Raw genomic sequence first — 13,977 nt, forward strand, 5'->3', positions numbered from 1 at the left:
TTACCTTGATCTGTCCTATTGCTCCGGTATGGCCTGTGGACCCTCCAATGAAACGTCAACTGTGGCACTTTGGACCTGCGGATTGGGAGGCCCTCAGGCAGTACTTCTTTGATTTTCCCTGGAATGATTATTTCTTCCATGACCGTTAGCCATCTGAGTGTGCATTGCGCATTACGGAGGTTATTCTCTCGGGCATGGAAGCATACATTCCCTTCTCATATCCTTTGACTAATGCAAGAAAGCCTTGGTTTAATCACGCTTGTTCTAATGCTGTCCACAACAAGGAGAGGGCCTATAAAAGTTACCAGAACCAACCCACCCCTGAATCACATCTTGCCTATGTTTCTGCCCGGAATCGTGCTAAGTCTGTTCTTCGATCTGCTAAAAATAGTTTCATCCGTACTAAATGCTCTCAACTGTCCAACTCGAATTCTTCCCATTCCTTCTGGCACCTTGCCAAAAACCTTTCTAACAACTTTACCCCATCATCCTTCCCTCCTCTTTTCTATTCTGACGGCTCTGTAGCTATTTCTTCTACTGATAAAGGAGATCCATTTTCTCAGACTTTCTCCTCCAATTCCACCTTAGAGGATTCCGGTGCTGTTCCTCCACCACTTCCCCTCTCTGAACTTCCTAATGGCTGACATAAAAATTTCTTCAGCTGATGTATTTTCTGCTATCACTGCCCTTGATACTAACAAGGCATATGGGCCTGATGAAGTCCCTCCTGTTGTCTTCAAGAACTGTGCTTCTGTGCTTACACCCTGCCTAGGTAAACTCTTTCCCCTTTGTCTGTCAACTTGTACCTTTCCTTCTTGCTCGAAGTTTCCTCTCATTCAGCCAGTCCCAAAGAAGGGTGGCCATTCCCAACCCTCTAACAATCGTCCAATTGCTTTAACATCCTGTGTCTCAGAAGTTTTCTAGTCAATTCTTAACAGAAAAATTTTAAAGCATCTTTCCTATCACAACCTTCATTCTGATCGTTAGTATGGGTTCTGTCAGGGATGCTCCGCTGGCGATCTTCTCACCTACCTTCCAGAATCCTGGTCATCCTCCTTTCGAGACTATGGCGAAAGCTTTGCCATTGCACTTGACATCTCAAAGGCTTTTGATCGAGTCTCGCATAAATCTTTAATTTCCAAACTGCCTTCTTACGGTTTCTATCCTTGTATCTGTGCCTTCATCTATAGTTTCCTTTCTGGTCGTTCTATAGCCTCTGTTGTAGACGGCCATCGTTCTTCTCCTAGACCTATCAATAGCGTTGTTCCTCAGGTCTCTGTCCTATCACCGACTCTCTTCCTTTTTTTCGTCAATGACCTTCTAAGCTGTAGGTCTAACCCTATCCACTCGTACACTGATGAGTCCACCTTTCACCTTTCCATTCGGTTCTGCCAACGTCCATCTCAGCACTTATTTCAACAAACAAGGGATGAGGCTATGGCAAACCTAATGTGTTATTTGGCTGATATCTCTTACTAGGAAAAAAATAATCTTGTTGTTTTTAATGCATCAAAAACTCAGTTTTTACACCTATCAACCCGACACAATCTTCCACAGGAGTACCCACTTATGTTTAATAATATCCAGCTCAAGCCTGCATCATCCTTGAGCATGCTTGGGGTATCATTCACTCGGGACTTATCTTGGAAAGATCATATTGGATCTCTTGTAAAATCTGCTTCCAAGAGATTGGGCGTGCTAAGCCGACTCAGTACCTTCTTTACCCCTGCACAGTTGCAGGGGCGTCATTTCAATTTTCCTTGGGGGGGGGTATGGGCTATTTAGGAGGCCCCCCAACTCCCATCTCCCCACGTGGGTGGAGTGGTGAGTGAGCATTTTTGAAGCCATATGGAAAGCTGTATTTAGAGAATTAAAGCAGTAAACAAAGATATACAGTACAGTATATAATTACATAATTATTGTATATAATTGTATAATTACTGTATATAATTATCTCTTAAACCAATTACTTCCTGTAAGACACACTAATGGATATTCTAGCATTGGCAGTATTTCTATGTGAAGTTGAATATGTAATTTAAAGTGTACGGTAAAGTACATATCACTGCATTATATGCTAATGACCTTGAATAATAGACCAAACAGCAATTAAAATATTTGTATTGGCGAAAGCTTAAACTGACTTCATTCTTACAGCCTAATGAAAAGATAATTAATATAAAACTGAGAATGAAAAGATGTAAACTTGTAATTGAATTAAAAATGGAAAACTTTTAGCTTACTAGCCTCCGAAATACCATGAACCATATAAAATAATGTGAAAAGTAATCTCTACACTAAGAGGTGGGGGAAATAAAATGATTTTTCTTAAATTTGGAAGAGGCTTACATAAGAAGAGTATATAAATTTAAGAATTCATTAGAGGAAATAGAAAATTAAACTACTTATCTTTATTGCATTGAAAAATGAATAAACTACTGCAACAATGGATATCTCCTTGACCCCTGCTTTGCAAAGTTATCAACCAGGGTGTTAAAGTTAAGATTTTTAACAAGTTCCTTTCCTGAGGCCATAAGTAGCAAGTCACTTAAGCAATCATTTCTCATTGAGGTTCTTAGATATGTCTTGACTAAGTACTGAAAAAGGTCGTTCATTGCCTGCAGTAGTTACTGGAAGGATGACAAGAATTTTCTTAATTCCCACTATTTCTGAATACGCACAATCCAATTGTTTGAGTTCATATAATTAAAACAGATTCTTTGGCTGCTTACTCTTTCTTAGAAAATGTCTTTTTGCAACAGATATTTGGGAAACTAGAAGAATTTCATTTATGTATTTATCTTTGTAAGACTGTACAATAATAGGGAGCTTCTCATATTCTAGAAAGTCTCTGGAACTGCAGTCAAGTGCATTCTTTGCTTCTATTAGGGGCATGTTTTGTGTGAAGTGAATATCAACCTCTGAGAGAAATCTGTCTATCAAAATAGGTCCTTTTGATTTCAGTCTTTGGAGCAGTACAAGTATTCACCTCATTTCTCCCTAGAGCTGAATCATTTAAGAAACTCTTTAGTCCTGATGATACCTTCTGAATTCTCTTTGGTCTGCTCAACTGATTTGAATTTTCCAAGTTGGTATCTGCCTCATATGTTGAAGCAAAATCTTCAGCCTTGTCAAAAATATCAGAGAAAACCTCGTCCGTTCTCAAGACCTGCAATTCCTCATTAGTTGACTGTATGAGAGAGCAAGCTTCAGCTAGTTAGGCTTCTTTTGTTTGAAGCTGATCTGACAAACTATTGGTAACTCTAACGACTTGTTCAGTAATATGTAGATCCATTACGAACCTGAAAAACTAACTTTTTGTACAGTCCATTTGCTTCTGCCGCAGCTTCTGAATCAGAACCCTCTGAAACTGTATGAAGCACTAATAGCAAACTTCCATAGCGAAGCTTAACCTTTGATACTGACCTATAATAGCAAGACCATCTAGTTACAGTAGGTCTTTATAGTGTCAAAACCTTAAGATCTGCTTTCTGTGCCTGTGTGAAAAGGTGGTTCCCTGTTTTACTGTTTAATAAATGTGTAAAGTGTGTTAATCGAAAAAAATGAAGAGAGGCCACTGGTATTCTTTATGCAGTCGCCCAGTACTAAATTCAGCCTGTGTGCATGGCAATGTATGTATACTGCTTGGGGAATTTTATCCCGTAGTCTTGCTTGAATCCCGCTAGAGCATCCACTCATAACGCTAGCACCATCATAACACTGAGCCACACATACCAAATTAAACCAGATTGTTCTATCTCCTTATATATAAAATCAGCTAAACTTGCAGCATCAACCTTTTCCTTGTGATAGGTTCCAGTGACACGTTCCTTCACAATACCCTTACCAAAGTACCGCACAAATTGTGTCCTTGAAATGTATTCCAACAACTGATATCAACTCATTCTGGTCAATCTAACTTTTGTTTTAGAGAGGGATTTGATTCAGCAGTTAGGTGAAGAATTTCTACAAAATTTCCTGAATTTCATGTATCACCACCCTCATTATGTCCACGAAAAGACAGGCCTCGCCTTCTCAGTAATGCAGTGACTTTTAAAAGTAACTTTACATGTTCCCTGTTGTCCTCAATTTCTTGTTGCCTAGCTGAAGATAGAGAAGATGTTAAAGACTGAGTGGACGGTGACTGAATATCCTTGACATCAGACCAAGCGATCATACTATTAATGTGTCTTTCACTTGCCTGATGTTGTTTGAGAAGCGTATTGGTATCTTTCCATTTCCTTGTTCCAGCATCAATAAACGGTGCCCTACCCAATCCTTCCTCCTTACGAACAGATGCTCCAGCAAAGTGCCTACATGGAGAGCAGTAACACGCATCTTTTGAGACCGAGTATTCTAACTAAGAAAATATATCAAAATAGGGACTTCTAAATTTCCTATTATTCTGATTGCTTGGGTAGCTTGGCAATATTGGTTGACTGGGTTTATCAGAGGGGGACTTAGATATATCAGCTGCTTGAGTCGCTGGAGTTTGTGATATGGATGGACTGTCTTTTGTTTATTTTTTATCTTGGTTCAGTGCAACAGTATGTGCTAATGTGACTTCTGCTTCATCAACTGAAATAAAATCTGAGTCTTGACTAGGGGATGATGTAGTGGCTAAGTCAGTATTGTTAGTTGCTTTACTGGTGAATATATATATATATATATATATATATATATATATATATATATATATATCCCATTGGATCCCACGGGTGCTAGGCGAGGATTGGTGCTTGGTGGGTACTAAGCGTACCGCCCTCCGCCTATCGACTCATAGTCGCGAAGCTCATAGGTCTCTACCCGGGGGTTCCCTACTTTATAAAGACTTGAAAAATCCCAGTTCTGTCCAATATTCCGAACACCGGGCTCCAATGGAGTATATATATATATATATATATATATATATATATATATATATATATATATATATATATATATATATATATATTTCCGGACACCGGGCTCCAATGGGATATATATATATATATATATATATATATATATATATATATATATATATATATATATATTTCCACTATATAGGATCATGATGCCTGTAGAGCTTCAAGTTCTTCAACCAGTAAAGCAACTTCCACTTTGGGAACCACTGATCTAAATGAACTCTTAAGGCTCCTACCTACAGGTAGATACTTCCTAAGATGAATACAGTAAAAGTTATTAATGATAGCCAGAATACAATAAAAAAAGGTAACTGAACAACGGGCTAGGAACATATTTACAATGACATCCTATAATATACCTAGTAAATAATTCTGATTATTACACACACACACACACACACACACACACACACACACACACACACACACACACACAAACAAGATATATTTCACTCAAAATGTACTGAGGCTAAACACAAATTAGTTTTAATTTCACGGTGTTAACCTTATATTTTTTTCAACTGTAGTTGATTTGGAGGCCCTCCTCAGAAAGCTTGGGGGGGCGAGCGCCCCTCGCCCCCCCCCCCAAATGACGCCCCTGCACAGTTGTCGACTTTATACACGGGTTTTATTCGCCCCTGTGTAGAGTACAACTCTCATGTGTGGGGAGGCTCCCCACATACAGCTCTTCTCAATCGGGCGGAGTCAAAGGCTTTTTCTTCTCATCAACTCTCCTTCTCTTACTGGCTCCATTCAACCTCTGTCTCTTCGCCGCATTATTGCATCTTTATCGCTTTTCTATCGCTCCTTCAATGGTCACTGCTCCTCTGAACTGTCTGCTTGCATCCCTCCACCTCTACGACGGGCGCGTAGCACCCGTCTAGCAACAAACTCTCATCCCTTTTCTGTCCAACTCTCTCATGCAAGAGTTAACCGTTACTCCCAGTCCTTTATTTATGCAACAGGTCAACTCCTGAACTGTCCCCCTCTGTCTGTATTTCCTACTTCCTATGATCTCCAGTCTTTCAAACGCATTGTGTCCAGGCATCTCGAAATGAATGGATATAGAATTTGGCACTTTTTTTTTTTTTTTTTTTTTTTTTTTATTGGAAGGAACGGTTTGCGGCCCCCTGGCTGTTGGCTCCTTCTTTCCTGCATAAAAAGAAAAAAGACAACATGGCTGGCGCGAAGAAGAATTTCAGAGCATTTTTCGTGGCCAGCACCTTATTCTAGTGTTAACCTACTGTTACAATTCAGCATTAAAGATGGAGGGATGCCAATTTTAGAAGAGGTTAGAGTAAAAACAATATAATGAACTTGAAAATGGTACCGGATTGAAAGCGCTTTACGGATGGTCTCCTTCGTTAGTTGAGAGGGTCGTATTCCAAGCAGCACTGTGATTTGTAACGATTTTTCCTTAGCTATTCATTTTGCACTACACGTTCATTATCCACTTACATGATTCTGATACAAAATATATTAATAATAGAAAAAAGCAATGGCAGTGTTAAGGTATGATATGGAAAACAAATCGTTAAGTAACGGGCATTTCATAGCCTCCTATTATACTCAAAATACAGCCAATAACCCCTAACATACAAGGAATTTTGACTGCAGCTGCCCAGTCCTAGAAAAAGAATTTCATGGGCTGGTGAAAACAGGTATAAACTTTTCAAAAGTATGTAAGGACCTAAAAACCAAAGTAGAGCCTGAGGGAAAAGGCAGTCGATTATTCTACCTCGTCATCCTTACGCTAAGGACATGTCCATCTGAATCCTTCCTCATGAATCATATCATAGTGCATCATTAACAGGAAGAGAAACATTACAAAACCTCCCTCAGTTTAGGAAAACTTGCCATCAAAGGAAAGTGTGAAGTACAATAAGTATAATATAATGCGAAATTTTATTCTCGACAGTATTATAACGAACAAAAGTTTGTAGATACTTCCCTGCCGAATGTGAAGATGGGAAGTTACAATGATTATTTTTCTTTAATGGCATGAAACCCACAACAAGACTATGATAAAGGAAGATTCTCTCTCCGTCGCTCGGGAGGAATACCAAATATGGAATGCAGAACACTGCTTTGGGTGAGGATTCCCGTTGGCGGCCTTTTCCTCTGATGGCACAATAGAAGAAAACATTTCGTTTAATAATTCACCTCTTCTACTTCTCACTGAGAAAGGATTGGTAGGTTTCTCTGCCCACAGTTGATACTACTTTTATATGACTTGTCAGGGAAAAAAAAGAAGATGGTGACAGTGACTGACGAGGACTGATTGTGAGAGTGACTGACGAGGACTGTGATGGTGGCACTGTAATGGTGACAGACTGCGTCAGTTATGGTGACTGTGATGCTGACAAACAGTGACAACCAAGGCGATTATGTAATGGCGATGAAGATAATGATGATGATGATTACGAATACAAAGTCGACGACGACGACGATGACGATGATGATGATGATGACAGGGAAAACACTACAGCTACATAGAAAAGAAGCAAACAATGAAACAAAACACCACGTTAATATCCGAAACAGAAAACTGGTGGGCAAGCGCTGGCCAAAACTCGAAGCTGTCATGGCCACCTTGATTTATCGCCACTCAAACTTTCTTTACCTTTGGGTTCCTTTCCTTTCCTTTGGGTAAAGAATGCATGGAGTTGGCTTAGCTCACCTAATCTGTTAAAAGCAGATTTAATAATAATGATCTTTCTAAGATAAATCCTATGAGACTGAAACCCCAAGTTTGTTTTAAGATGATGCAGGATTTAGCTGGATGTTATTAAGATACAGAGGATACTTCTGCAGAGCATTTATCAGGTTGAATGATGTAAGAACTGATATTTTGATACATTAAAAACAACAAGCTTACTTTTACCCCAATCACAGATATAAGACAAGTCAGACATTAGGTGTGCCATAGCCCCATTCCTTGTTTAATGAAGTAACTGTTGAGATGGATGCTGAAGGAAGCGAATGGAAAGGTGAATGGTGGAGTCATCAGCGTATGAGTGGTTAGGGTTAGATCATATAAAGCTTAGAAGGCCACTGATGAATAAAGGGAAGAAAGTTGGTGATGGGTCGGAACCCTTAGGAAGAACATTACTCATAGCTTTACAAGAATAATGGCTGTTTGCAACAGCAGCTATAGAACTACCAGAAAGGAAGCTAGAGATGCAGGCGCAAATAGTAGGACAGAAACCATAAGAGGACAGTTTGGGAATTCAAGATTTTGTGCCAGACTCCCTCGAAGGCCTTTGAAATGTCAAGTTCAATGGCAAAGCTTTCGCCAAAATCCCGAAAGGAGGTTGACCAGAAATCTCAAAGGTAGGTGAAAAGATCTCCAGTGGAGTATCCCTGGTGGAACCCATACTGATGATCTGGAAGAAGGTTGTGATAAAGTTTTTTTTTTTTTTCTAGTTAAGAATAGGCTAAAAAAGTTTTGAAATACAGGATGTTAAAGCAATTGGATCATCGTTAGAGGGCTGGGAATGGTCAACCTTCTTTGTGACAGGCTGAATGAGAACAAACTTCCAGCAGGACGAAGATGTACAAATTGGCAGAAAATTGCGAGTTTACTTAGGCAGGGTGTAAGCACAGAAGCACGGTTCTTGAGGACAGCAGGAGGAACCCCATCAGGCCCATATGCCTTGTTAGTACTGAGGCCAGTGATGGCAGAAAATACATCAACTGAAGGCATTTTAATGTTGGCTATGAGAAAATCAGATGGAGGAAGCGATGGAGGAACAGCACCGGAATCATCTAAGGTGGAATTGGAGGAGAAAACATGGGCAAAGAGTTCTGCTCTATCAGCAGAAGAAATAACTACAGAGTCATCAGAGTGGAAAAGAGGAGGAAAGGATCATGAGATAAAGTTGTGAGAAAAGTTTTTCGCAAGGTGCCAGAAGTAGCCGGAAGAATCTGAGTTGAAGAGCTCAGAGCATTTAGCATGAATGATTATTTTCAACAGAGCTAATAACAAACTTAGCACAATGCCAGGCTAAAACATAAAAGAAATGAGTTTAAGGGATGGGTTGGCTCCAGCACCTTTTGAACGCCTTCCCCTTGTTGTTGACAGCATTAGAACAGGCGTGATTAAATAAGTTTTTTTTGCATTAGTCACAGGATATAAGAAAGGAATGTATGCTTCCATGTCCGAGAGAATAACCTCCGAAATGCGCAAGGCACACACAGATGGTTCTCGGCCATGAACGCAATAATCATTCCACGAAAAATCAAAGCAGTACTGCCTGAGGGCCTCCCAATCAGCACCTCCAAAGTGCCACAGCCGCCACTTCTAGGAAGGGTCCACAGGCCTTTCTAGAGCAATAGGGCAGGTTAAGGTGATAAGATTGTGATCGGAGGACCCCAACAAAGAAAAAAGATTAACAGCATAATAGAAGGATTACAGGCAAGGAAGAGGTAAAGCATGTTTGAACTCTCTTCAAGGCAGTCAGGAATACGGGACGGGTGCAGTACAAGCTACTCTAGGTCATTAAGCCTAGAAAATATGTACCTATGCTTGTTCACCATATGGACCAGTGAGAGGGGAAGAGAGCCAAAGGCGGTGGTGAGTATCGAAATCACCTAGAATGGGGATTTCAGAGAAAGGAGAAATTGGTAGGATGTGTTCTATGTTAGAAGTAAGATAGTTGAAGTATTTTTTATAGTTAGTAGAATTAGGGGATAAGTAAATTGTACAGGTACATTTAGTCAAAGAAATACAGGCTAGCAGAAGCCAGAGAGAAGAGAATTCTGAGGATTCAAGTTCAGAAAGCAAGATATGTCATTGCATGCATATAAACAACAGCCACCTTTGGCTTTGAAATGAATATAGGGGAAGTAGGAGGGTACATAGAAGGGTTTGCTTTCAGTCGCCTTAGATAGTTGAGTCTCAGTGAAGGAGAGAAGGCGAGGTTTAAAGGAGGATAGGTAATGTTCACAGAAATAAAGTTAGAAGAAAGGCCTTGAATGTTACAGAATTGAAGAAGTGAGTCAGACAGTGGTTCCAGGCATTTCGCCTGGTCGTCACCGGGAGAGGGGTGGATGGTGGGGCCTTTGATGCCCCTCCCCTCCTGGGGACTCCGGGACCTGGCGTGTAATGTGCATGTAGTTTAATGTTGACAGGTAGAGGGACTTGTTGTGGAGAGCATACTGGCCTACTCTTTGTGTTACTTCAACACTGAAAAGGTTCAGGAAAAAGGGATGGTCAGGAGCTAGTCCCAAGGGCTGATGAAGTGGAAGCTCCAGTTCTCCATGTCATCAGCATTTCTTCCACCTTGGGAGTACTGCCCTGGTTGACTGGATAAAAATTGTTTAAGCTGACCTTCCCGGGTGAAACTCTGATTTAGCCGTGTGACCTTAACCTCTGAAATTTCATGAGAAGCAACTGATCAATCTTTGGGCTTGCCCTCGACTCTTCCACAAAGTTTGGCAAAAAATGGAAGAAGCCTAATGAGTTATGTTGTTTACACACACACACACACACACACACACACACACACACACACACACACACACACACACACACACACACACGCAGCACCTGCATCCAGGCATGCTTTCACACAGACTTCTGTTTTTTCCTTTATATATTGTATCCCAACATTCATTTGAACATGAATCTGGAGGACTTGAGCTGATGCTGCCTTCTCCTGCAGGCTATCTTCATCCTTTCCAGGGATTGAGAGGGAAATAAGAGGCCTTTGTACAGTTGGGGAGCCAAGCCATCATGTGGAGACATCACTTTCTAGAAATTTTTCCTTATTTTATGATCATCACGCTCTTTTGCCACAAGTTCTTACTCATATTAGTTGGACAAGTTACATTCGTGTTGATTACTCAATCTGAATGAAACAGAATAGCTTAAGGAATACATACTTCACATGCGCTGATAGTATCTTCCGCGTCAAGAACTACGTACACAATCCCTCTTCCAAAACCTGAAGAGAATGGTAGATTACCAAGTCTGAGTTTAATCTGATGCTGGACGAACGAACCAATAGAGATGGCATAGGATGGTATTATTGTATAATTACTCCCGTACGGCACTCGGCACATTTTCTTCCATTATCTTACTTTGAATATGATACTTAGCAACGCAGAGTGTGTCCTACCCGTCGCAAATTTAATTTTACTAGTTTAATTAACCACTAACTAATGTACCTGACAGAGGCGGGCGGACATGTAGACGGAGTGGAGGCTAGGATATTATGTGTGTTCGTGCGTGCATTAGCAAGGGTAGGGTGTGTGTTAGTACGTGCGTTACCGCTGCGTGGGTGGAACTGTGCATGTAAGTCGGCTTCAACCAATCACATTCAATAGACAATAGCCAATCAAGTGCATCCTTTTCATTTCCCCTCGAATTTCAAATTTTGAAACTTCGTCAGTCCCCTGAACTAAGTCATTGTGCTATGGCGGTCTGTAATTGATGCGAGTTAAATTACATGAAAGCTTTCGCTACGTTTTATGAAAACGAAGATAGTGCCATATCATTCTTGAAAGACCATGGAGTAATTAGATCTACAGTTCCAAAGTGCCCAGAACATAATACAGACTTAGTTTTTAGAGAAAAAGACCAGATCTGGCGGTGCAGGCATACTTTTTATTTGAATAAGACCAAGAAAAGACGCGAGTGAGGAGGCTATTGAGTTTCTTATAAGGCACGGTGTATTACCTTTGGAAGTTTATTGCCCAGACTGTCAGGAACCGAGTAAATTAAGAAAGGACAAACATCTGTGGTACTGACGTGGTCGGTACAAAAAATAAGCAAAAACCAAGAAACGGACGACTCTCGTCCTGGACCATCGTATCTCTAGGTAGGCATTCCCCTAGGATAGGTTAGGTTAGGTTAGGTTAATGTCAGGGGGGTCTGGGGGACAGAGCCCCTCAGTCAGGAAACACGGCCAGGCTAGGGGGTCTGGGGGGCGAAGCCCCCCAGTTAGGAAACACGAGGTCGATAAGAAGCTTAAAATTATATTTTTCTGTGGTTTTTGATGCGATTTGAGTTGTTTTTTACTTCACTTTTTTGGGAAAATGCTTGATTTCACCTACTTATCCAGTCAAAGTTCATGATTGGAAAAGGGGAAATGAGGCATTTCCGACGAAAATGAAGGTCAGAAACATTCGATATCACATCAAAAACTGCCAGAAAAATATATTGCACTACCTAGGGGGTGTATTGTCCACTTGTTAAAATTTACCGGTTTAAGTATGGTTAGGTTAGGTTTATTTCAGCAGGGTTAGGCTTTAGCACGGAATTTTCATTTTCCTAGTATTTTCAGTGTAACTCATTTGAATTTGACCTTCATTTCTGTCGGAAATCACTCGTTTTTGCGTAATCCAACCTGCCAGAACCTCCTGTTCAACAATAAAACATTGGGGGTGGGGGGAGTGTAACTCAAAAACGAGTGATTTCCGACAGAAATGAAGGTCAAATTAAAATGAAGTACACTGAAAATACTAGGAAAATGAAAATTCCATGCAAAAATGGCGTGCGGGAGTAAAAGTAAAAATTTACCCATAGGATTAATGTCTATCAACTGCACAAGCATAGGTACTTACAGCAGACGATTAGTTTTGGCTAACTCATAAGCCTTCCCTAAAGCACACAGCCAGATCTCCAGATTTAATAATGTATGAACAATAATAATGTGGAAACCATTTTTTTCTTTTTCAAAACTCTGACCAGAACAAGAAATGAGCTCGGGTTTTTCCTGTTAGGAGCTGGATGTGCTAGCCCAATTACCACCACCTCCCATTGACCTCTGGCCTACATATACGGTATATTAAAAAATCTGTGTGCAGTTAACCTAACGTAAATATTTCCCTCTTTAAGTGAGTGATGTCTCGCCCCATCTTGTTTGTTTGTTTATATTTGTGATTTCCAGTTTACTTCATTCTATTTATCTATCTGTCTATAGCCAAATGCTGTAACTCCGTAAGAAGTGACCACAGACAAATTGCCTCCATGTCGCCCTGTCCCCTGTCATTTCGCTGCCCTTCCCCAGCTTACAACCTCCTCTCTCACATACCTCTCTACTTCGTCCTTCCATCTCATCCACGGTCTCTCCCCTCCCTCTCTCCTTTCCGCCTTGTTTAAATACTCTCTCCTGGTTAGTCTCTCACTCTCCATCCTCTCCACATGGCCAAACCACCTCAGTGTATTTCTCCTAACGCTTTCTATTACATCCACATCCACATCACAACGCTCCTTCACATCCTCATTTGCCACTCTGTCTCTTCATGTAACTTCACAAGCTCCTCTCAAATATGAGTAACTCATTTCCACTGCTCTAAGTCTTGACTTGTGCCTCTCCAGCCAGACCCACACTTCACTTCCGTACGTTAGAGTGGGGATAACGATTCTGCCATACAGAGATTTGTTTTTTTTAACTCCATGTTCACTTCCCTATTTCTTATCGATGATTTCAATGGACCAGCACCCTTTCTTTCCTGTTGTACCCTTTCAGTTATTTCATCTTCCAAACTTCGATCCTTACTCATCACCTTGGCCAAGTACTTAAATGCGCTCACATTTTCCAGTTCCTTACTATCCAGCCTCACAGTGCAATCCGTGACTTCATTTCATTCGAAATCCACAAGTTTACATTCAACTTTAGATTCCGTTCCTTACATACTCTCCCAAACTCATTCACCAAGCCTTGCAGTTCCCCCTTTGTCTTCACTTAACAATACAGTATCATCTGCAAAGAACAGAACAGGCACTTTCCAATCGCTGTCATCTTTCATTAAGACCGTTCCAACATCCACTGCCCCCACCTTGTATCTTTTTATTGGCTCCATCCATTTACAAACTTCATAGCAGGAGAAATGACACATCCCTGTTTCACTCCAACATTCTGATGGAGTGTTCAGCTTGATTCAGCTTAGAAAATTTTGTAGTCCAGGGAGTTAATGGAGACTATTGTACACATCTCACTCCTTGAGTTTGAAGAGTCTCGGAAACTTAACAAACGCGTCTGTATGTAGGAAAATTAAGTATAAAACTTGTTGTGATAATTAAGATATCGATGTTATTTTGTGGGGTCATTATTTTTCTCGT

The 13,977-nt window shown here is 40.6% G+C and overlaps 1 protein-coding gene across 1 annotated transcript in view; it reads right to left on the reverse strand.

The window, feature by feature from the left end:
* LOC145405880 (putative neural-cadherin 2) overlaps positions 1–13,977 on the reverse strand; it is a 167,812-nt gene that overhangs the window by 128,313 nt on the left and 25,522 nt on the right. The window lies entirely within an intron of this gene.

The sequence above is a fragment of the Coenobita brevimanus genome, chromosome 68, assembly GCF_032717465.1.
Source record: "Coenobita brevimanus isolate Jiangsu-jjx chromosome 68, ASM3271746v2, whole genome shotgun sequence".
Classification (NCBI taxonomy): Eukaryota; Metazoa; Arthropoda; class Malacostraca; order Decapoda; family Coenobitidae; genus Coenobita; species Coenobita brevimanus.